Consider the following 25,732-nt stretch of genomic DNA (forward strand, 5'->3'; position numbering starts at 1 on the left):
CACCTTAGGTCTGCGCTGGGTGTGACTCCTCTATGCCCGTGGCCTCATTTCCCACCACCCCTCGCTCCGTGCCTTCATCCACCCACCCCAAACTCCTTGCGGTCTCTGGAGTGTGACTCGTTCCCCAGCACCAAGCTTTTGCACATGCTGTGTCCTGTGTTGGAAAGCTCTTTCCCCAACCTGGCAATTCCCTCCCTCCCTCAAGATTCCTTCCCAGTGCACGTCCTCCTCTTCTGACTTCCCTAATGGGAGTGCCAAGGAGGGCTGTGGTGGATGTTACACACTGGATCCCCCAACAACCAGTCCAGTTGCTCCTGGAGGACAAAGACTGCGCCTCACGGATCTGTGTGGCCCCAGCACTCAGCACACAGCCAGAAGCGTGGTATGTGTGGTTCCTCTTGGTGGGTGCCTTGTGTGAGGCCAGTGCTGGGCTGAGACTTCATCTGTATCATCTCATTTACCTCCCAGCTGTAAAGTGGGCATCATACATTTTCCACCTCCTAATTCTGCCGCGAGCAGTATTATAATGTACCTAAAGTGCTCAGCACGATGGCATGGGCATGTGGCAGCTTCTGTCACCTGCTCTCTTCTTCAGGGACCTTCTGAACCACTTCACCTGCAGGGGGACCGGAAGTGCTCATAGCGGGTCAGGCAGAGGCTGAGACTTTACCTGATGTCACCTCCACCCCCTTACTGGTTCCTCCTGGCAGCATTTCCTTGATAAATCACTTGCCCCCAGATCTTTGTCTCACGTTCTGCTTCTGGGAGAGTCTGATGTAAGACAGAGTTGGCAAACTTGTCCTGCAAAGGGCCAGATAATAAACATTTAATAAATAGTTTAGGCTTTGTGACCCGTACAGGCTCTGTCATAACTACCCAGTTCTGCTATTGTAGCAGGAAAGCAGCGCTGGACAATACATCAATGAATATGCATGGCTGTGTTCCAATAAAACTGTATTTACAGAAAGAGGAGGTAGGCCGGATTTAGTCTGGGGGACCATGGCTTGCTGACCTTTGGTCACGACAACAGCCCTAGAAGTTTGGTGCTTTGTCCCCTCATCGTTCCTATAGATGAGGAAACTGAGGTACAGAGAAGTTAAGTAGCCTGCCCAAGGTCACATGCAGGTGTGTAGCAGGGCCTGTAGACTGGTTCTGAAGCCTCTATGCTAAACTGGTCTTGCAACAGAGGTCTAGTAAGTGAATGGCTCCAGGTGTCTTTCAGGCAGGTGAGAAAAAGGGGCGGCAGGGGACAAAGTTCCAGTTGGCTTAACTCCCTTCCACCTCCAGTAGGAAGACTGGCAAATGTGTGCCTGGGGTGGGGTTGCAGGGATGCATCTCCCTGAAGGTTCTAGGTGATCTCCACTAAATTTTCTATCAGTTCATTTGCCTTCCTAAAGCACCGAGTGGACTGAGCGGGACTCCTGGAATCCTTAGTGAAATCTACGTGTTGGAAAGATTTTAAAAATAGCACCAAGCCCTTTGACAAGATGAGGGCTAATTACCGTGATGCTCTGGCACCCCAGCTGATGTGCTGCCACAGTATAGACTTGGAGCCCTCCCGGCAGCCCCGAATCGTGAAGTCTTTGTAGAGAAGTGAGGTGAGGCTGAATTTTCTGTCTCAGGCCAGGGAGCTGCTTCATTATAAGGATCGCCAACCTGAATGGGATTCTAGCAGGGAGGCGGCAGAACCTGCTTTCCGCCCCTGTCAAGGAGTGGGGTGGGGTGAGAGGAGCCCAGGTCCACCCCACCCAGGGACTGGCCAACCCAGGAAGCACAAAAATCATTTATATTCATTGTAGTAAATGCTGCTAAACAAAAAGCAGGAAACCCACCCAACAATCCTACATCCTGGGTAAGCGATTTATCAACAGTTTGGTTTAATTCCTTCCAGTCTTTTGTCTGTGCCTATATTTACATATTATTTATTTATTACAAAAATGGGATCCTACTGTGTGTATGGCTTAGTGTCAGTGACATATTTTGACCGTCTTTCCGTGCTGTTGTATACTTTTCCTTTTTTAAAATTATTTTTTAGTTTTTTTTTTTTAATTTACGTTCAAATTAGTTAGCATTTAGTGCAACAATGATTTCAGGAGTAGGTTCCTTAATGCCCCTTACCCATTTAGCCCACCCCTCCACCCACAACCCCTACTTTTCTATGGTGTCTTTTGAAATGGCTACGTGTAATATACTCTTCATGTGCATGAAACATATATACTTATCAATTCCCTATTATCAGGGAAAAGGCATCATTGCCAGTCATTGTACTGTTATAAACAAAGTAGCTAAGTCTTTGTTTGAGTCCTTGATAATCCCCTTACATTTTTAGGTGTGGAATCACTGAAGCTGGGGGTAACCTTTGGGGAGGTTGGAATCTTATTGATCTGTTATAAGTTATCTGCAGTTTCTTGACAAGACACTCTTTTTTTTTTTCAATGTTTATTTATTTTTGAGAGAGAGCATGCGAGTGGGGGAGGAGCAGAGAGAGGAAGACAGAGAATCCCAAGCAGGCTCTGCGCTGTCAGCACAGACAGAGCCCAGTGTAAGGCTCGAATTTACAAACTGTGAGGTCATGACCTGAGCTGAAATTGAGAGTCCAGCACTTAACAGACTGAGCCACTGAGGGGCCCCATTGCCAAGACATTCTAGGGGAGCAGTTAAGGGCACATATTCTACAGCTTGAGCAGCTGGGTTTGAATCCCAGCTCTGTCTAAAAAAGGTTTTGAGACCCTGGGGTGTATCGCTTAACCTCAGTTTATCTGTAATGTTGGAACAACAATAATATCCAACTCTGTCGTGCCATTGGGAAAATGATCTGAGTTCCTGCCACTGCTCTGGCAGGGTTCCCTCCTGCTTTTGCCCTTGGTCCTGCCCCCCAACCCCACAGAGGGAACATTTGCACTCCTCACTTACCGTCCTTTCAGTAAGATACATTCTTTCTCCGGATTGCCGCAGGGTTCACTTCCTCACTTCCCTCTGATCGTAACTCAGATGACCCCCTTTCTGACCATCATTCTCTGTCACTTCCCTGGGTTCTATTCTTCTTAAACCACCATGACCTCCTGATGTATAACGTGTCTATTTCCCCCTGCCCCGAGAATAGAGGTTCCTTGAGGGCAGAGAGTTTGTTATTTTTGTTCATGGCTATGCCCCCAAGTTCTAAATTATACTGCCTATCACATAGAAGGTGCTTGAACATAATTTTTGGCTTGGATGGATTTTTCACGTGAAGCACTGAGCATGGGGCCAAGCCCAGGCTGGTACACAATAAATTGTTATTCACCTACTAGAAGAGCTGAATGGAATGGCTGGGAGGTTGGAATGGTGTTTTCTGCCAGCAGCCGTGGCACTGAGGGGACAAGAGGTGGGAGGTGGGAGGGATGTCCTATTTGACAGCTCCTCTAGATCTCTGTTGAATGGGGGTTGAGGCTGATGGGCACTGGGGAGGTGTGGCCACACCTCTAAGCTCCCTTCTCAGGGACATTGCCCTTCCTGCACCAAATACAGGGCCTCATCTCAATGAATCTCTCCATCTTTCCTGGGGCTGTTTGATTTTTTTAAAGTTTATTTACCTATTTTGAGAGAGAGAGAGAGAGAGAGAGTGAGTGGGGTTGGGGGGGGGTGGGCAGAGAGAGAGAGAGAATCGCAAGCAGGCTCCGTGCTGTCAGCTCGAACTTGCAAACCCATGAGATCATGATCTGAGTGGAGACCCAAGAGTTGGATGCTTAACCAACTGAGCCACCCAGAAGCCCTGGGCTGTTAGATTTTGAAGGGGAGCCAGGCACTGGAAACCCTTCCTTGTCCTGAGCTCACTGTCTTCTTAGGTTGCATTTCCTCTCTCATTTACTCTCATTTTCTGCTGCAACAGCCTAGAATTGCTTGGAATGCTCTGCCCCACAGGCCTTTTCATATGCTGTTCTCTCTGCAGGGAGTGCCTTTCCATCCACTCCCCTACTGCATCCCACTAACTCTTGCCCATCCTTCAAAGGCTCAGCTCGGCTTTCACCTGAGAAGTGCCCATGACCCCTCACCACAGTCTGGTGCCTTCACAGCCCCCACGTTGTTTTTCTCACACTGTGTTGTAATTCCCTGTTTTCTCACTGGCCTCCTGACTAAATGGCCCAGGTGAACACAGGGACTCCACAACACTCACCGTTTATCCTCAGTGCCTTGCCTGACACAGAGAAGGCGCTCGATATTGTTGAGTGAATGAATTAATAATGATGAAATAGGCACACTGTAGTTGTCGGGGTCGGGGGGACATCTTCTGTGTGGGACACCTGCTCACAGTCGTGTGGTGAATTATGCCAGGGGCCTGGAGTCCTGGGGTCTGTCTCGGGCCAGGCACTTCCACGGTTTTTTTGGAGAAAGCATCCTTATGTGTCTGGAGAAGTGACATTCTCTGCTTGGTGTCCCAGTCCTGTCAGATTCAAATGCTTCAGCCAGTTTCTATAAATGTGAACATTTCAATTGGGCAGCAGCTGCCATGGTAACTGGCTGAATCTTAGAACTTGGGGACTGGGAACAGACCAGAGACCAGGTAGCTTTCAGAAGGCTCTTTTTTTGTGCTGGTGTGTGAAAGCTCACCAATGAGAACTGACTCTGCCCAGGTGCCCCTCAATGCCGACACTCAGTGCTTCCTTCTGTCTGGGAAAGGATCTTCAGGGGCTTCACTGGCCATATTTGTAGTATCTTCAGCTTATCCTCTTGGATCCTAGGTTGTTGGAGCTCAGAGGAGGAAGACTGAGATTTTTCTTGGTACACTGAGGTGATAAGACTGGGGAAGGACGTAGTAAAGCAGGGAGAGGAAGGTCACTCTCACCTTTGCTATTCTGTTCCAGTCAGACTTGCAAGTAACAATCCAGGCTCATGGGCACCTCCTCCTCCTCCTGGAACTTTCTCAAGTGGTAGGACAATGTTTTTGAAACATTAGCTAATATTTTTCCCCCATAGCATTTTTTCTTCCCTTTCAGACTGTACTGTGGTCAGTGTTTTTGCAACACATACAGCTGTACATATGCATACAGCTGTTCAGGTTGTGCACTGTGTAAATCCATCCAGACTGTGTGCATGATGCTCCCTGAATTGTGCAGTGTGGTAGCCCTGAGAAGGGAGCTAACAAAAGAAAAGGGAGATGCTTCAGGGATTTTGCATCCAAAAGCCTTAGCCTTGGGCGAATGAAATGAACTGTAAGTATAGATAAAAGGATGAGAGAATGTTGCATAACCAAGAACAAGGTTTTCTTCAGCCCCAGTCTAAATAAAGAAAGATTCCTTCAAGTATCAGGGGAGAAGAGAGGTCCTGGCTCATTGAGAAGAAGACCCTGAACTCTGTACCCTGGGCCAAGTCCAGGTCAGGAGAGCGGGTGTGGCAAAAAACCTTGTCAGTTTGCTGAATCCAAGACTCACAGAGGCTTGTGCCCCATTTCCCAGGTGGGGCTCCAGAAAAGAAAGGGCTGCATGGTAGGTAGATCTGGGCAGGCAGGGCCTCCAAGGGTGAAGAGCAGTGGGATGATTTCAGTGTCTAGGGCACAGCATCAGATCCAGCCAGAGAGCTGCTGAACATGAGTGATCCCATGGCCAGGATGGGCCATGACTGAGCAGCCTCCTGTGTTGATCAACGGTCAGGGTGGACAGGTGGTGGCTGAATCACGAGGCCCCAATGGACAGGGATTGCAAGGATCACATCCCCCTCTTCCCCCACTCTTCAATGGTCCTGGGAACCTAGGTGTAATGGGATTAGGGGGTCCTCAGTTTGGCCCAGACTTAGTGTCTGTTTTCTGGTGGGATGAGAGGTGAGAATAGAGATTAAGTGGCATTAAAGATAGATAAGGTAATGTTTCTTGCAGTCAGTCCTGAGTCTTGGATGCAAGATTTATTCCTACAACACATTGCTCTGAGATTCTCAGAAAGGAGCCTGACTCTCCATCATGGTTTACATCGTGGTTATCCACCAGGCCTGCTTCTTAGCCTCACCTGGGGAGCTTGTGAAAACACACGGATGTGCCCTTAGACTTAGAGAATCAGAATATCTCAGGTGGGGCTGGCCTGTGTACTCCATTGGCTAGATCAGTGCCTAAAAAGTAGCCAGTGAGACCCTTTCTTAGCTGGATTTTCTGGGTGCTTGGGAGAAGCTTCTTCCTTTTTTTCTTAGTTATTTATAAAAATGAGCAATTTCCCTCTTCTGTGATTCCAAACACTTAGAAATTTTTCAAACAGATCTTAAAAGAATAACAGTGTTAGTCACTAAAAAACAATCCCCGATTATTGTTTAAAAAGGGAGGCTTTGTCACTTATAAATTCATTCTTTAACATTAACAGATAAAATAATAATCATAAAATTAGGTAGCTAAAGGAAGAGAGGGAACAGGTGGAGGGGACAAGGACCAAAACTGAACTTGGCAGGATGTACATAGGCTGTAGATTTGACATTGGAACAGTGTAAATGTTTTTTGTGATTACAAAACAAAGTTAACTCAAAAATGGAAATAACAGTCTTTGAATAAGGAAAGAAACACAAAACATGTGAACCTAATTGTTTGTGTTTCTGGTTGGAGGTACACAAAGAAAAATTATTTCATACAACTTTATTTCATATAACATTATTTTAACTGTACACACTTAGTAGAATATATCCCAAGAGCAAAAGAAATGAAAAATAGATCTTCAAGTGTTTTCACCAAAATTATAATTAGAAATAATATTGATATCATTATTCAAAACCATTTCACACACACATAGTAAAATAAACCAAATAAGTAATGATGTTATTAGAAACTAGGATTTTCAACATGAGAGGAAGAGATGCAAACATAAAATTAAGGGCTTCAGGAAAACTTCTGTAATTTAAACTTTGAATTCTAAATATCATTTTAAATGTATGCTACACTTTCTTTTTGGAAACACACACACACACATTTGTATTTCCTATATCTGTGTACCCTGAAAGCCTTGACCAGTGACCACCCACTCAATAGCAGTGAAAAGCTCAGGGCCCAGTTCAAGGTCTCCAAACCATTCCCCACTAGAAGGGGGGATAGTTCATCAAAAGGCAGTGAATAGGGGCATTTGGGTGGCTCAGTCCGTTAAGTGTCCAACTTTGACTCAGGTGATGATCTCATGGCTTGTGAGTTCGAGCCCCGGGTTGGGCTCTGTGCAGACAGCTCAGAGCCTGGAGCTTGCTTCAGATTCTGTGTGTCCCTCTCTCTCTCTCTCTCTCTCTGCCCCTCCCTCACTTGTACTCTGTCTCTGTCTCTCAAAAATAAATAAATATCTTTAAAAATTTTTTAAAAAGGCACTGTATAGAACCTGTTTAGATCCTGATTTGAACAGAATAACTGTAAAGAAACATTTATAAAATGATCAAGAAGACAGTTAGGAAATACCTGACAGAACTAAGGAATTATGATAATTATATTTTGGCTCTGTTTTTAAGAAGAGATCTTACCTTTTTAAGATATGTACTGAAGTTTTCACAGATGACAGCTCTTGGTTTTGCTTCAAAATAATCCAGTATGAATGGGGGAGAAAGCAGGTGGAGGTTAGAAGAAAAAAGATGGGGCGTGTATTGGTCATTGGTGACATGGGGGTTTGTTCTTTTCTCTGTACTTTTGTATATGTTTGAAAAATCTCCATTAAAAAAATTTTTTTGGGGGGGGTGCCTGGGTGGCTCAGTTGGTTAAGCGTCCGACTTTGGCTCAGGTCATGATCTTGCATTTTGTGAGTTTGAGCCCCGTGTCGGGCTCTGTGCTGACAGCTCGGAGCCTGGAGCCTGCTTCCGATTCTGTGTCTCCTCCTCTCTGCCCCTTCCCTGCTCATGCTCTGTCTCTCTCTGTCTCTCAATAATAAATAAACATAAAAAAAATTAAAAAAAAATTTTTTTTAAGAGGAAAAGAAAGCGCAGGAGGAGGAGAAGGAAGAGTAGGGGGCATCCCACAGATGTCCCAAGTTAAAGGAATCTTAGGTTGTCCTCAAAGAGAGAAAGAAGCCTAGGTCTCCAGGGAGCATGGCCACTTCTCTCTGCCCTAAAGGTCCCAGTGCCTACTGGGCAGAGAGACACATGATCGGTGACCTAGACAGTGATTTGGAAATCACAGCAGTGAATTGGATAATCCATTTAGAGGCAGCTGGCTGAGCTGGCCTGGTGGAAGAGCAGCCGGGAGCCTGGCACAGGTAGAGAGAACTGGGGAACCAGGAGCTATGGGCCCTGGGCTTGTAAAGGGAACAAATCCTACTTCTTCTTCTTCTTATTTTTAAAAAATTTTTAGATGTTTATTTTTGAGAGAGAGAGAGTGAGCAGGAGAGGGGCAGAGAGAGAGGGAGACACATAATACAAAGCAGGCACTAGGCCCTGATGCAGGGCTTGAACTCACAGACCAGGAGATCATGACCTGACCCAAAGTCAGAAGCTTAACGGTCTGAGCCACCCAGAAGCTTAACCCAGAAGTGATTCCTGACAAGGGAATACTGGGAAGGTATCAACTGAGTCAGGCTCTGGAGGCACTTGTATGATACCACAAAGTATTTTAATAATGCTAATGCTTTTTTTTTCAGATTACAAAAATAACGTGGTCTTAGTAAGATATGCTATTAAGTAAAGTATTACAAGAAACCATAATGTGTAAAAGGAGTCAGATATAAAAGAATACAGACTATATTATTTCTTTTATATAAAACTCAAAGAGCAGAATTAATGATTAGGTGGTGATTTTAAGGAAACAGAAGGATGTGAACAAGACAGTGGGGAGAATGGTTATCTTTAGGGGGATGGAAGGAGCTAGGATCAGAAGAGACACAGGTGGTACTTCTGGGGTCTGATATGGGTGGTGGTTATGTGGGTGTTTGTCTTCCAGTTTACGAAGCTGCAAATTTATGTTTTATGCATGTCCCTCTAAACGTGTTATGTTTCACAATGTAAATATAGAAACAGTACACTTTGCCTGTAGAAAAATAGGAAAATGGGAAAAAGTACAAAATAGAAAAAGTCACTGATGATCACTCTGCCTAGAAGTTGACATTGTGGTGTGAATCACTTTAGAAGGAGTGGGAGGTTGATAGTTAAGAAGTATGCTTTGAAATTAAACTGACCCGGCAAGGTTTAGATGTTGGCCTTGCCACATGCTAGATGTGAGAACTTGGACAAGTGACAGAAGTTCTCAACTGCAGAGTAAGGGATCATAACAGTACCTGCCCAGGAGGGTTGTCATGGGGATTGAATTAAATAATTTATGAAGAAACCCAGAACTTTCAGTGTTAGTTATTTTAGTTCATTCTAATTTTTTTAAAAGCATATGTATATGCATATCTAGTTTATATATATATTATATATATATATAATATGCATATGTTTTTTGAAACTATGATCACTGTTCTTAATAGTTCTGACTTGATTACACACACACACAACAAAGGCACTGATCCCTTGTGGAAGTCCTTAGAGGGACAATTCTATACAATAAAACCTGAATAATCTGATATAACATTCAAAGCTGTCAGTAACCTACACTATGCCATCATTCTCCAAAGATTGATTGTCTGCCTGTGCCTTTGCTTACACCATTCCTTTTGTCTGGCATCCCTTCTTTTTTGCTGGTTGAAATTTGATTCCTTCTTTGGAACCTAGCACAAGTGTTGCTCCATGAAACCCTCCTTGGTTCTACCAGGTGGGGCAGAATAGAGTAGTCCTCTACCTGGGGGTATCCTGTGCTATGGAAGCCCACACCATCTCCTTAGTGGAACCTTAGTCAGCGTTTACCTATAAGGGCAATGAACAGGTCCCCAAATTGCCTTCTGCTGATTTGAAAGCCACTGGAAATAAATCCCATGTTAGACCTCAGGGTGGGGACAGTCTACCCAGATGCTAGGGCCTTGAACAGAATCTTAAACAGTACAAGCTAGAGTGAGTCCTCATCATCGAAAAGCTGAAAAAGATTGCAGACTCAAACATAGAAGAGACTTTTTCTCATGTAGAAAAAATCCATTCATGTCTTTTGCCCGTTTCTTCACTGGATTATTTGTTTTTTGGGTGTTGAGTTTGATAAGTTCTTTATAGATTTGGGGTACTGACCCTTTATCTGATATGGCATTTGCAAATATCTTCTCCCATTCTGTTGGTTGCCTTTTAGTTTTGCTGATTGTTTCCTTCTCTGTGCAGAAGATTTTTATTTTGATGAAGTCCCAATAGTTCATTTTTGCTTTTGTTTCCCTTGCCTCTGGAGACGTGTTGAGTAAGAAGTTGCTGCGGCCAAGATCAAAGAGGTTTTTGCCTGCTTTCTCCTCTAGGATTTTGATGGCTTCCTGTCTTACATTGAGGTCTTTCATCCATTTTGAGTTTATTTTTGTGTATGGCGTAAGAAAGTGGTCCAGGTTCATTCTTCTGCATGTCGCTGTTCAGTTTTCCCAGCACCACTTGCTGAAGAGACTGTCTTTTTTCCATAGGATATTCTTTCCTGCTTTGTCAAAGATTAGTTGGTCATATGTTTGTGGGTCCATTTCTGGGTTCTCTATTCTGTTCCATTGATCTGAGTGTCTGATTTTGTGCCATCATGTAGAAAAAATCCAGAGGTGGGTGGCCTGTGCCTCGTCATGGAGGCTTCACAGTTTCATGAGGCCAGCTCTCCTCTCTCTGCTTTTCACCTCTGGGGCACAGCCATCCATAAGTCACCACAAGGTCTAAAATGACTACCAGTGCACTAGCCATTAGATATCCAGGCCAGGCTACAGGGCCAGGTTGTAAAGGGAAATAAAAGGGGGTCATGTCTTCCTTTTAAAAGAGTTTTTCCATGAGTCCCATACGACACTTCCATTTACATCTCATTGGTTAGAACTTGGTCACCTGGCCATACCTAAACTCAAGGGAGTCTGGGAAATATTGCTGCCTAAATATAACTGGCATCCTGTTATAAAGAAGGAAGGAAAGAAAGGTTTGTTGGGAGAAGCACCAAGCAGCCTCTGCCTCTGCCAGAAGACTCTGCCAACAGGCAGTGTTACCTGAATGGCTCTTACCTGTAAGGAGAGCTGGCGCAGAACAAGTATTTCTGGGGGTAACAGTGGGCTGAGGTGGGGCGCATTAATGTCACAATCACATAGAAATGCCCTGGGGTCCTAGAAAGTCGCCTGTCCTGCACAGCAGTGTTCCCTCGGGCCTCTTACATCTTCTTTGTCTCGTGTGTCCTTCTTTTGACCCCTTTTTGAAGGACATCCTCCTGAACCCCAAGTCTGAGGTGCACTGGCGTGATTCCCAGAAACATTTAGAGTTTGCTCGTTGTTTGTGTTTTAGTACCCTATACGCTTCAAAGTCTTTTATACACACAACTCTGCTTTATTTTCACTAAAGCCTGGTTTGCTAGTAATAGGGGGTGTTTATGGGTCTTGCCATATGTCAAGGAAATGCTGAGCACTTTTATACACTTCATTCTCACAATGACCCAAGGGGCCAGAACTGCTGGAAGCCCATTTTTCACATGAAGAAGTGGAGGCTCTGAGAGGTGAACTGACTTGTCTGAGACCACAGAGGATATAATTGGAGTTTGAATCTGGTTGTGTCTAATTCTGAAGGCCCTGCTCCTTAACTATAAGGCTACGGTAGCTCTTATTCTTGTTTGAGAGTTGAGCAAAAGAAACCCAGAGAGGGTTAAAGTGGCTTGTGAAAGGTTATAGACCAAGTGGGTGGTGATGCCAACATCAGGACCCAAGCTCCCAGCCCTCTCACCATTGAGCTACATGGTCCCATTGCCCAGGACCTCTGAGCACTGCCCGGGTCAAATGGACTGATGTGGCCCAGAATTACACCTAGGATCCCTGCCCCTCCCCCTCGCTTCCACCAGAGGCAAATCAAGGCCAAAGGGGGATTTGTGAGGTGTCTGGGAGAGGCAGCAGACACAGCAGGAGGGAGCGATAAGGATCTTTTGAATTGTGAGCTGAACCTCTTTGATCTGAAAATCAATAGGAGTAAATTGGTTAGATCCACCAAAGCCTTTCCCTGCCATGCCCTGCGTGAGGTAGTTCTTGAACTTGCTGTGGTCTCCAGTCCTCCAGCACTGCGATTCCCTCAGGATGGCCCCTGCTGCTGCCCCTGTGGAAAAGCAGGCATCAGATGGCTCTATCCTTCTGCCAACCTGTGCTGTGACTTCCACATCTCTTCCCCACCATGTGGCAGGCATTGTCCCAGAGTCTTAGCTGTAGGACGAAGGCCTGGATTTAAGAGATCTTTATAGAAAATGCCAATAGACCCTAGCAAAGCTTCCTGGAGATCCCACAGGGAGCACCTTGGGGCTATTTCAAGACTTCCCAGCTTGTTCAAGGGCTGAACACTGTGGCCAGCCAGGCATTTGGGATGCATGGGCCGCTGCTTTGTCCTGTTAATCCCTCTGAACAGTTTCAGAAGCAGCCAGGATCAGCATACCCAAAGTTGGAAGGGAATGCTATGTGGTTATCTTGTCTACTTCTGGATCTCCAGGCCAAACTGTGGCCAGCCAGACCTCCTGGGAATATTTTCCAGTTGGAAATAATTCAGCAGATGGTCTTGTAACCTGCTTCAGCGCCTGACATATCCTAGGCACTCAATGAATAAACACTGAATGGATGAATACAGGAATAAATGGCCTCTGTAACTAATGACTTTTGAACGTGGAAGGTCTGTGAGGAGTGCTGAGGACTCACGTTTAGTCATTAGCTGTACAGGACTCAAGAGGAGTGTGAGCCCAAGAAACCAGCATCTTAGTGTGTACCTGGAACTTTCCTCACTGAGCAGTGACCTGTTACTTGATCCCTTGCCTCAACTACAGGCAGGTTTCTTAGACTGGTGACTATAACATAGTGAAGATCATGAACTTCAGCATCCAACAGATTTGGGTTCAAATCCAGCGTTTGTCACCTGTTAGATACATGACCTCAGGCAAATCACTTCATCTTTTTGAGATTCACTCTTCTCATCAGTAGAACAGGGCAATAGTTGTACCTAACTCTTGGACTATATATAGGATCTCCCTAGACAATGTTCTCAAAGAGTGCCTGGCACCTAGTAAGATGGTAAAAAACTAGTAATGGTTACTGTGACATTACTACCATGGTAGGTCTCTGGGTCACTCTTTTGCCCACCCTCACCCCTAACCCAGCCAGGTTCTCCTGGCTTCAGTATAGACCTTACCCTGCTCCATTTTTCCAAGGCCAGAAGTTTTCTAGGGGAACTTCACTAAGAAAAGAAGGGTTGATTAACCCTTTTAGTGTCTAAAAATAAAAAATTAAGCAAATAAATGTTTGCCTACCAAAGAATTGGTTTGGCTGGCTTTGCATATCTGATGTACAGCTCTAGAATGCTTCTCTTTCATCATATTTGTCTGAGGATGCTTAAAAATAACATTATTCATGGATGGCTTGTTTATATATTTATCGCATGCCTACTAGCATCCTGGCACCAGGGATACAGTGTTGGGTCAGACAGACAATAAACATTTAAACATTTGGAACATCAGATGGGTGTTGATGCCCTTCAGCCAAGACCACCGAGGGTAGACCTGTAGTTGACCAAAACTGGTTTATTGGCTGTTGGCAGTGAGGGAGAATGTATACCAGAGGACCATGGGGTTTCTCAGGAAGATGTGAGAAAGGACTGATTATAGGACTTGGGGTTGTGTTGGGTATTTTGGAAGAGAATTCCAGGAGGTGGGGCTTTGATCCGGATTGGATGCTGTAAAGAAATAGGGATAACTCTGCATTAGTTTCCTGTCGCTGCTGTAACGGAGCACCATAAACTAAACACAACAAAGATTTATGCTTATAGTTTTGGAGATCAGGTTTCTAGGTTTGAAATCATTCACACTGGGTTAAAAGTCAAGGTGTCTGCAGGGATGGTTCCTTGTGGAGGCTTCAGGGGAGAATCTGTCTTCCTGCCTTTCCCAGCTTCCAGGGGCTGCCTGCACTCCTCCAGCTTCACTGCAGTGTTACCACATCTCCTCCGCCTCCCTCCTGTTGGCACCATTGTAATTACATTGGATCCACCTGGATAATTCAAGATCACCTTCCCAACTAAAAATCTTCACCCTAATCACATCTACAAATTCCCTTTTGCCATATAAAGTGACATTTTCACAAGTTCTTGGGACTAGGATGTGATCATCTTTGGGAGGCAATATTCAGTCTACCACAGTATTTTAATAATTCTCATCTAGAAGGGAAGAGGGATGGGGCAAGGCCAACTATGTAACTGGTAAAGCCACAGTAATCACTTACATTAGCCGGAATATGGAGACGTTTGGTCACTTTTGCGTTTTGGACAATGTTCATATTTTTTGGTTTGTTTGAATGTGATTAGGGAGTAGTCTTGTTTTTGTCTTGATCCATCATAGACACAGATTGGCTTTGTCTGATGTTGTTCCTTAAAAATTTTCGTGTTCAATAGGAAAACACCATGGCCCACCCAATGGCAAGTTCTTGGCTGTTGGGGCTGCTTTTCTCTTTCTCCTGGTGATGAATTCTTTGAAGAAAAGTAAGACAGTTTTGGGGGTTGGGGTGGGGATAAGGTGTAGTGTGGCAAGGTGTGCTTTCATTTTATAGGTCTCTTCAGGGAAGGCCTCACTGATGAAGTTGACATTTGAGCAGAAACCAGAAGGATATGAAGGAGGAGGTTGCGTGGGCAGAGGAAAGTGTGTGGTAGGCAGAGGGATTAGCAACTGAAAGACCCTGAGATGGGAATGTGCTTTGATGTTGGGTGTGGCCTGTGGAAAAGAGAATAAAGTCAATGGTGACTCCGTGAGTTTTGGCCTGAACAACTGGAAGAATGAAGTTTCCATTTATTAAGATGAGAAATACTGTATTTTATTGTGGGAGAGATTTAATTTTTTAATAAACTTTTTATGCTAGAATAGTTTAGATATATAGAAAAATTGTGAAGATAATACAGAGTCCCCATACACCCCACATCCAGCCTCCCCTATTCTTAACATATGTTAGTATACATTTGTCATAGTTAACGAACCGATATTGATACGTTATTGTTAATGAAAGTCCATTCATCATTATTCAGACTTCCTTAGTTGTTACCTAATGTTCTTTTTCTGTTCTGGGATCCCTTCCAGGTTACCATATTACATTAATTGTCATGTCTCCTCAGGCTCCTCTTGGCTGTGACAGTTTTTCAGACTTTCCTTGGTTTTGATGAACTTAACAGTGTTGAAGAGTGAAGGTCAGATATTTTGTAAAATATCTCTCCATTAGGATGTGTCTGTTTTTTCCCCTCCTCACAATTAGGGCTATGGTTTTTTGCTTTTCTTTTTTTCTTTTTCTTTTTCTTTTTTTGGAGGCAGACCTCAGAAATAGAGTACTCTTCTCATCATATCATATTAAATGACTTACCATGTTGATGTTGAACTTGATAGTCTGGATAAGATAGTGTTTTTAAAAATTTCTTTGAAGTTACTCTTTTACCCTCTTTCCCTGCTGTACTCTTTTGAAAGGAAGTCATTTTGCACAGCTTACATTTAGGGCATCTTGTGCTCCATCCACCTCCTTGAGGGCAGAGTCTCTATAGAAATTATTTGAAATTCTTCTATATTTAGCTAGTCTCCTCCATTTACTTATTATTTGTTCAATAATTTGTATCTGTATGGACTCATGGATCTTTATTTTATACTTTGGACTATAATCCAGTGCTACTTTATTTTGTTGCTTAAGTCATTCCAAATTTGGCCACTGGGAACTCTTTTATTTCGCTCCTATGTTTGTTTGTTTGTTTGTTTGTTTGACATATCCCCATAATTATTATTGTTTTTTCTTTGAGCATTTCATTACCTCCTAGCACTACAGCATGCTCCAGGCTTGTCTTGTGTATTTTTTTGCCCTAGTTCCAGAATCAGCTAATTTCCAAGGAGCCCTGGTTCCTTTTATTGCAGAATGGTACTACCAACATCTAGGAGACACGTGCTTGCTGCTACTGGAATGTTGTTGCTTCTAGTCCAGGGGCTCAATTTCAGTAATACTAGGTTCAAGCCTCTCACTGGACATTCAAGTAGAGACGTATACCCAAATGGCAGTTTTATATAGCGGCCTGGAGTTCTGGGAAGGGTGTTGACTGGAGGAGATGCACATTCAAGAGTCATCATAATGGAAGTGGTAATAAAGTTATAAGGCTGGATGAGACTTCCTTGTAAGCAAAAACAGCTAACAATGGAGAAATGAGGAGTGAGCAAAGGTGAGGACTAGCCAGTGAGAGAGAGGAAGTAGCATTCACAAGCCAAATGAAGAAATGTTTTCAAGAAAGGATGGGGATCAGTTATGTCAAGTGTTGATGAAATGGTCGAGTGAAATGAGAACTGAGAATTCATCAGTGGATTTAGCCATGTAATCCTAACCAGGGCTCTTATTAGGGAAGTGGTGGCGATAAAAATCTGACAGCCCCAAAAGAGAATGGGAAGAGGGGCGCTTGGGTGGCTCAGTTGGTTGAGTGTCTGACCTCTGCTGGGGTCATGATCTTGCATTCTGTGAGTTTGAGCCCCGCATCTGTGCTCTCAGCTCAGAGCCTGAAGCCTGCTTCAGATTCTGTGTGTGCCTGTCTCTCTGCCCCTCCCCCGCTCATTCTCTCTCTCTCTCTCTCTCTCTCTCTCTCTCTCTGTCAAAAATAAATAAAAATTTAAGAAAATCAAAAAAAAAAGAGAGAATGGGAAGAGAGGACCCAGACACATTGTGCTTGGGTAGCCTTTTTTTTTTTTTTTTTATGCCTATTCACTTTTGAGAGACAGACAGAGAGAGATCACGAGCAGGGGAGTGGCAGAGGGAGAGAGAGACACAGAATCTGAAGCAGGCTCTAGGCTCTAGACTGTCAGCACAGAGCCAGATGCAGGGCTCGAACCCACGAACCATGAGATTGTGACCTGAGCTGAAGTTGGACACATACCTGACTGAGCTACCCATGTGCCCCTGTTTGGATAGCTTTTTAAAGATTTGCTCTGAAGGGAGCAAAGAATTGGGGCAGTAGCAGAAGAGGGATATGCATGAAGAGAAGAATTTTTAATTTATCAGTAAAAAAATTAGGAGCAATTATAGTATGTTTTATGCTTATGGAAATAATCCAGTGGGAAAGAAAAAAAAACCCTGATGATTCAGTAAAGAGGGTACAATAACTAGAATTATATATTAAGATCTTACTGTTTGCTAAATGCTTTACTTGAATTACCTTTTTAAATACTCACAAAAACCTTACAAGGTAAACATCATCTTCCTTTTAAATATTAGGAAACTGAGGACCAGGGAGGTCAAGCAACTTAGCTAAAGTCAAACCTAGTGAGTGGGAAATCCAAGACTCAAATCCAACTTCTTCTGATACCAAAGTCCATGGTCTTAGCCAGTGTACCTATAAAAGAAATCTTTGGGGAATTCTCTCTTTTCTTTCCTTCATTTGCCTCTATCCTCTTCAGAGAAATAGTTTTTCAAGTAATGGGTAGAGTGTGGGCTGATAACTCTTTGTGTGGTTGGACAATGGAGCCACAATACTTCTCATAAACCATATTAACAAGGCAATAGTCTCTGATGGCTTTGAGATGCTCCACATGTTTCTCTTCTCAAATGAGGCCCAAGCTTTCCATCCATCCATCCATCTATCCATCCATCCATCCATCCATCTATCCATCCATCCACCCACTCACCCACCCATCCATCCCAGAAATATACTGATATTCTGAATATGTTAGATGCTAGGGATACAATAGAAAATAAAATGGACACAGTGAATGCCTGCCCTCATGAAACTAACCACCTCCTTTCTGAATACCTTTGGACAGAGAAAGCCAATTCTATGATGGGCAGTGAGTGTGACCTTCTACTGTCTTACTCATATACCTATACCTACTCAGGTAGATAATATAAGGAAGGCAAAGGAGTTGGGTGTAGTACAATAGAGATAAGTGGAGACTCTGGTTAGCTGGAAAGTTCAGGGCCCACGTAAGGGGGACAACCAGTCCTGAATTCCAGCTGAATGTGGTCCTGAGGCCCAGTGTTGTTAGATATTTGTATTTTGTCAAAGTAAGGTGGTTATTTACATTTTTATGAGAGAGTTCCCAATTTTAAGATATGAGCAATTCGTTCTAATAAATCTTCCCTTGTGTTTCCCCAGGCAAACATACTCCCTGCCCTCCCCCCCACCCCATACAAGTCTGATTCAATCTGTGGGCTGTTGGTTTGCAATTTTTGCTTTATAACAACCAAGTATATTACATAAGAGTGGCACTCCCCATTTAATAGATACTATTTCATCTTTGCTACTGTTTTATCTTTTTAAAAATTCAAGATTGGCACTCTAGCCCTACAACTATCACCCCTTAGGAATAATTTCTCTGAAATATGCCTTCTGACTAGCAAGATTAGTGAGGTGTACCTAGGGGATGCATCCATAAACATGCACTTAGCTATGTGGGCATTATGCTTTAATTTTATTAAAAAATTTTTTTTAATGTATATTTATTTTTAAGAGAGAGAGACAGAGACAGAGACAGAGACAGAGCGTGAGCGGGGGAGGGACAGAGAGAGACAGAGACACAAAATCCAAAGCTGGCTCCAGACTCTGAGCTGTTAGCACAGAGCCCAACGCAGGGCTAGAACCCGTGAACCGTGAGATCATGACCTGAGCCAAAATCAGATGCTCAACCAACTGAGCCACGCAGACGCCTAGTGTTATTATGATTTTAAAAGCCACCTTATTTAAGGTGGTTTAAGGAATACACTTTGTCTTTTAGACCCCACTTTGATATGAGTTATAAGAGCAGAGGGCAGGGCAATACAACTCAGAATCTATAACTGGGACACAGACAGCCTTTCCTGTCAAGGTCACTGAATTGCATCCAGCCCAAGGCAAAACTGTCTAAAACATGTAAGCATCAACAGCTGCCTAGTGGACCGTGTGTGAGAGACTCGGGATCTCAATTTGCTATGGTGTTTGGGTTTTCTCTACCACTTTGTGGCTGTGCTTAGGTACCACCCTTCATAACAAATACATGAACACTGCCAGCACTAATTCCCTGCTCAGTAGCTGTAGAGACTGAGCTAGAGGGGGGGATGGGCTGCTATGTGTAACAAGCCCAACAAGAAGCCAAGCTTCAAGTTGTGATCTTGAACTTAGATTATTTGCCTACAGTGTGTGATAGAGCATTTCCTAAATATCCAGGCATTCTTATGTTGCCATTTTGATTCTTACCACATCTTTGTACCACCTCTGCTCTTATTTATACAGTTTGAAACAGTTGACTCATATTTTGGCTTAAATAATTTATTCTATAAGGAAAATGTATCTCGCCACCATTCATCCAAAACCATGATCACTTGCCATAAACAGAAGGTAACGATAAGGTGTGCTAAGTTACGTAGCCTCTACAGTTTTGTAAAGGTTTAATCCTCATGTTAGTTATGCATCTTACGTGCCATTAGTGGAATGCATGAGGTCTAAGTCCTTCTGTGAGGAAAGATGTGAATGCCTAGCTGTGGATTATACATAGGTGACGGGCTAAGTACACCATTCTCATACATCTCTTTTTAGGAAGATGTTAGTTCATTAATTCATTCATTGAATTGACATTCGTTAGAGCTTAATATGTGTAAAACGACAACAACAAAACCCCACCACTGTGGGATTTAATGAATATGTGAATAGAGCATTTGTCTTTGAGCCCCAGCTCCTTTCGCTGAGTAACCTGTGAGATCTTTGGCAAGATGCTTCCTAGGAAACTTTTCTGTGGTCCGAGGCCAAGTGAAACCTCCTAGTATCTCTCCTGGGTTGATATTACCCAGATCGGAATTCTAAGGCAGATGAGTCTATGGAGGCCTTCCCCAATTCATAAGCACTTTAACTCGTGCCTCAAAATTAATTAACTTTTAGGTAGTACTCTGCAATTTGTCAGCCTTGTGGGGGGAAATAGTTCAGTTAATTATTTGACATCAAGTAGATCAAACCCCAAATGTCTGGCTGAATTTTTGAGTCAATATTTTTGATATATAGGGTGCTACCTTAAGTACCCTTCAGGAGGGCTTGCTGGGCCATTGGGCCTGCCTTATTCATTGTGGCTGTGTCACGAGAAATGGCATGTGTAACTTTATTTTTATTTTTTATTAAAAAAAATTTTTTTTTCAACGTTTATTTATTTTTGGGACAGAGAGAAACAGAGCATGAACGGGGGAGGGGCAGAGAGAGAGGGAGACACAGAATCGGAAACAGGCTCCAGGCTCTGAGCCATCAGCCCAGAGCCCGACGTGGGGCTCGAACTCACGGACCGCGAGATGGTGACCTGGCTGAAGTCGGACGCTTAACCGACTGCGCCACCCAGGCGCCCCTGGCATGTGTAACTTTAATCAGAGGGAGACACCAAGTGTCAGTCAAGCCAGAAATAGTTTGAGAGTAGGTTTTTTGGAGAAAAGTGATCTTATGGATCAGTTGTTTTCCGACTTCTGACATATATATTTTAAATTTCAGCATACACACACACGCACACAGAAGCACAAAATTTACAAAACAGTACTTATTCTATGTGCCAATATATGGTGCCTTTTTTATTCCATTCTTTTCTCTTTAAAATGCTAGTCAAAACCCTCTAGTATTGATTTCGCACAGATCCATAATTTTAAAAACACTGATATAGATGGTCCAAGTTAAAAGCCAACCACTTCTGCCCTATTTCCTCTTGGTAGAGCTGTCCACATTGTTGATTCCTGCCTACTGAATTGACTTGTTATATAAGAAAAAGCATCCTAAAACCTCTTGAGTTAGCCAACAGAAGATGCACTTTTATGCTTGGTTTCTCTTCTTTCCTACCTTGAAAAACATTCTCTGACCACAGGGCTGTATGTATCAATGCAGAACTGTGTGGAATGACAACAGTCCTTGCTAGCAGTCAGCCACTGTTCTGAGCACTTTGCACACAGTCTCTCTCTCTTAATCCTTGTACTAACCCCATTCATAAAAAAGTAGACGTAATTCTTATCTCCATTTTCAAATAAATAAGTGGATTCTCAAGGAGATTTTAGAACTTGCTCAGGGTCCCACAGTTACATAGAGGTGGAGGGAGATTTAAATCCAGACCTCTCTGACTTCAAAGATTGTTAATAAAATTTCTCCTTAAGAGGTGTAGGTATGGGAGCTGAATAATTCAGATTAATTCCACAGCATAGTATTTACTTTTTTTACGGAAGGTCCAAATAACAGTGCTCACCCTGGGGCTCAGAGCCGTGGCGGATTGTCGTAGTGCATAATTCAGTGTGGGTGACTGGCCGAACTGATGACTAAGCCCTGCTTATGGCCAAAAACGCATTCCTCTGAGCTCCAAGCACCCTGCCATCTGGAGAAATGCTTCTTTTATGTTTTGAGGAATTGCTAAATCCAGCAGGCTCTCCTGAAGCAAAACATACTTTCCACATGCCTCTGTATGTTCCCTTAACAGCAAGTCCAACCAAGAGAACACAACTAACTCAAGAGAGCAGGAAGAGAGCACCACATATTTAAAGGGTGCCTCTATTTGCAATCCACATAAATACACATAAATATGCTCAAACCAGGGAGTTTAGTATACCTATGTAAATGGTCGATATTATACCAGTACAAGCGTCCCCAAGGTCACCTAGGCATGGCAATATTTTACAGCCCAGACATCTGACGTGAACCAGATGCCTCCCTTCTTTTTTCATAATAACGTGTTTACTTCTTCTCATCCTCTGTCTGACATTTATGGAGTACCTGGTCAGATGAGCAAAGAAAAATAAGACAAGGCTCATGTGCTATTGAAGTGAGGCAGTGTCCTCCCTTCCACAGCTGTCTATTACAGGGCTTTGTGCATTGCCCGAAGCATCACCTGTCTCTTTCAGTTCTTCAGTTCTGTTTTTGCAAATTCCTCCCTCCTCTCTCCAGAGATGAACACAAGTTAATGTGTGCCTTGGAGACTCACACAGGGTGACATCAGGATTTTAAGAAAGCCAGTTTTCCCTGTGCACACATGATAGGCTCTCTTCCCCATGGTTCCTCAACTTCTAATCAAATATAGTAATTTGAACCCCATAAACAAGTGAAGACTCGGAAGAGGGTGGCTTCAAAGAGGTTAAGTGTGGAAAGCTATTCTGAACTCTGCTTATGTTGTGAATGAGTATTTCCTATCCTTTGTTCTTCATCAGTAAGTATTCTGCTCTCAACCTTCATTCTCTTACCTACTCTACAGGATTCCTGAGAATATTTTGCCATCATTTTTATCATAGTTAACAAGGAGCACATACATAATTTTGGTGTTTGATCAATTGATGCTCCATAAACATAGGTATCAGCATCTTTCTTGATCTCCTTTTGATTACATTTGGTAGGTGCCGAATACTTGTTTATTGAATGAATTAATTAGAAAATGATACAGGCAAGTATCCACGTGATTGTCTTAGTGCCAAGATGTTGAATAAATCCCAGGTCCATCAAGAAATGGTTTTCATTGTTCCTAGGTGGTATGATATGGAACATTCTCAAGAGAAAATACTTATAAAGCGAAAACTCTGAGAGTCAACAAACATCTCTGGATTAGAGGCAAAGGTTGCACCGGCCAAGGTTAACGACATCTTTTTTGACAGTGCCCTTTTGATTGTCATGGGACGTGATTATGGAGGTATAGAAGAGATAAGAAAGCTAAACCTAGAAGTGGGCCCTGAATATTGCAGTGAGAGAAGTTTTGGGGACATTTTCACAAAAAGTCTTTTTGAGTTCCGTGAAAGATGGTTAAAGCCTGATTGCCATCGTTGGAATTATCTATAGCATCTCCTAGAATTCCACAATCTAGACAGATCTCTTTCTTTCTCTTTTCTCTACTGGCTCAGGACTCCAAGATGCCCCAAGGTTCTTAGAATTTTAGAAAGAACTTTTGATATCGTTGGATCCAAATGACCTTATTTCATAACTGTCTCAAGCTAATTGAATTCCTTAATTTATTCATTGACTGAACTTCTGTGTCTTTAAAAAAATTTAATGTTTATTTATTTAAAAAAATTTTTAATGTTTATTTTTGAGAGAGAGACAGACAGACAGACAGAGTGTGAGCGGGGAAGGGGCAGAGAGAGAGGGAGACACAGAATCTGAAGCAGACTCCAGGCTCCGAACTGCCAGCACAGGGCCCGATGTGGATCTCACGAACCGTGAGATCGTGACCTGGGCTGAAGTTGGACGCTTTAACTGACTTAGCCACCTAGGCGCCCCAGTGTTTATTTTTGAGAGAGAGAGAAAGCGTGAGTGGGGGAGGCGCAGAGAGAGAGGGAGACACAGAATCTGAAGCAGGCTCCAGGCTCTGAGCTGTCAGCACAGAGCCCAGCGTGGGGTTTGAACTCATGAACCCTGAGATCATGACCTGAGCTGAAGCTGGATGCCTAACTGACTGAGCCACCCAGACACCCCTGATTCAACCTCTGTGTCTTGAAGATCTACCAGATGCCAGGCATGGAGCTCATGTTCTACAGGGCCACAGTAGTAAATGAAACAAGAACATCCTAACTACATTCTTTGCTTTTGTGTAGTCTATTCTGATGACACAGAGAAAACCAACTGAAGATATAAATGAGCATGATGGTTTCAGATAGTGGTGAATCCTGTGAGGGAGATAAAACAAGACGATGAGACAGTGACTGAGAGAGGGGCTGGGTATGAGAATAAGGGAGCACGCCTCTACATGAATATTTGAATTGGTATCTAAATGACAAGGAGTCAGCCTTGCAAAGTGCCACGTGAAGAATTTCCAGCTGCTTCTCTGGCAAATACCACAAGATGAGAATAAGTCGTTATCTTCAAGAACAGAAAGAAGGCCAGTGTGACTGGATCACAGTGAGGGAGGGGGTGGCGAGAGATGGGCAGCCGTCATATCATGCACAGCTTTGTAAGTCATGGCACATGGTTTGGATTTCACTCTTTGTGCAGTGGGAAACCTGGGGAAGCTTTAAGTAGGGAAGCAAAGTGATTTAATATTATTTTTCAAAGGACTACTCTACCTGTTTAAGGGAAATAGTCCATCGGAGCTGGTAATGGATAAGCCCGGAGGATAGGGAAGAGGCTTCTTCTATGATCCAAATGAATGATAACTCCTTAATCACACAGCGAGTTAATGGCAGAGCCAGGGGTAAAAATACCAGGTTTCTTCCAACAACAAGTGGATTAAGTTCACTTGAAAAAATATAAAAATAAAAGAGTAGTTAAAATTTATTAAATGCTCAGTGTTGCCAGACTCTGTGCTACATGCTTTATGTGCAGCAATTTACCTAATAGTTGTCATAATTATCTACATTAGGTTTCATTTTACGAATAGAGAAACTGAAGCTTCAAAAACTTTAGTGGCCAAGTTCACACAGACAGCAAATGACAGAGAGGTGGAGTGAGGATTAAAACACAGACTAACTCCCAGAGCCCATATGCCGCAAAGATCAGTCTCATTACTTGTAGTGAGAGGTGGTATCGCCCAGTGGTTAGGCAGGTGGGTGTTGGAGCCAAACTGCCTGTGTTCAGAGTCTAGCTCTTTTGCTTACTAACTCTGTGACCTTGGTCAAGTCACTTCAGTTTTTGTAATATGGTTGAAAGTTTTGCTCTCTTGCATCCCTCTCCCCGCTGCTTCCCATGGTGGTTAGTAGTAAAACTCTGGAAAGAGATATGATCCTTGTGCTTTGTCTTTGAAAAGGACAGAGAAGCTGGGAAGACTGGGTCCGGTGTTATAGCCATGGTTTAGTGAGTAGATTGTACCCATGCCTCAGGGAAAGGAATAGATGTCCATTCTCTGGATTCCGGAGAAAAAGGAAAAGTGGAGGTGAGAGGGGGGATTCTGTATTAGGCCTAATAGGCAGCCTTGGGGCTGGGAGAGCAGAAAGTCCTCATAGGTTTCCTGGTACACGTGTGGTCTGATGGTCTCTGAAACCCAAGTTCATGGTTTTCAGGACTGCTCAGTGTCTGTGCTCTTCCATATGATGGTCAGCAGGGGGCAGTGCAGCCAATGTATTACTTGTGAGTGAGGGGTTGTCTGCTTTTAGCACAGGGGTCCAAGGAAGAGTTTATGCAGCCTGAAACTGCACCCATCTGGGCAGGTTCTGGGTAGAGAACACCACCTTCTTTCTCCTCCAGGATCCCATTCTTTCCTCTTTCCTCTTGTCTCCTGTTCTATTCTGCATCCTTTGCTCTGCCTTACATCCCTATGTCTCACCTTTTATCTTTGTAAAGCGAGCTCATACCCATTGCCTCCTGGCATCCTCCCAAGTATTGTTTGAGAGAGACAGGGCCAGGTTAAATATTTATCGTTTACAGACAAAGAAACAGAGGCCTATAGAGGTGCCTGGTCCCTAGCTCCTGTTCTTCCCTCCAGTATACTTACAGGACATGCAAGCCAGGTCGAGGCTTATCGTGTTTCTTATTCTGGAGAAGGCGATCATGCCACCAGTGCACCACATGCACCTTGGAATTAGAGCACAAACCGCCAAAGCAATAAATTGAGAAGGGGCTCCTTCAGAGTTGTGGGCCGTGAGGAACTGTCAGTTGCATGAGGGCCTCCACTGAAAGGATGGAAAGCCAAAGGGCTAAACCCTTTGAATACATGCTCGGGACCAGGTGGGTATAGATAATCTTTGTGCTTTTGAAAGAAAAGAAGCCACTGGAGCCCCCTGGCTCAGGGCCCAGTTGGTTGGACTGAGCCAGTGAAAGCTAAGGCCACACCCTTTGTGCAGAAACATTGGACTGTAAGCAAATTTCTTCATGTCTTTAAACTTTG

At 43.6% G+C, this 25,732-nt stretch overlaps 1 pseudogene; it reads right to left on the reverse strand.

Annotated features, from left to right (window-relative positions):
- Window positions 1-690: 690 nt before the first annotated feature.
- LOC123577836 overlaps window positions 691-25,732 on the reverse strand; it is a 58,329-nt pseudogene continuing 33,287 nt past the window's right edge.

This window comes from Leopardus geoffroyi, chromosome E2 (assembly GCF_018350155.1).
Source record: "Leopardus geoffroyi isolate Oge1 chromosome E2, O.geoffroyi_Oge1_pat1.0, whole genome shotgun sequence".
Classification (NCBI taxonomy): Eukaryota; Metazoa; Chordata; class Mammalia; order Carnivora; family Felidae; genus Leopardus; species Leopardus geoffroyi.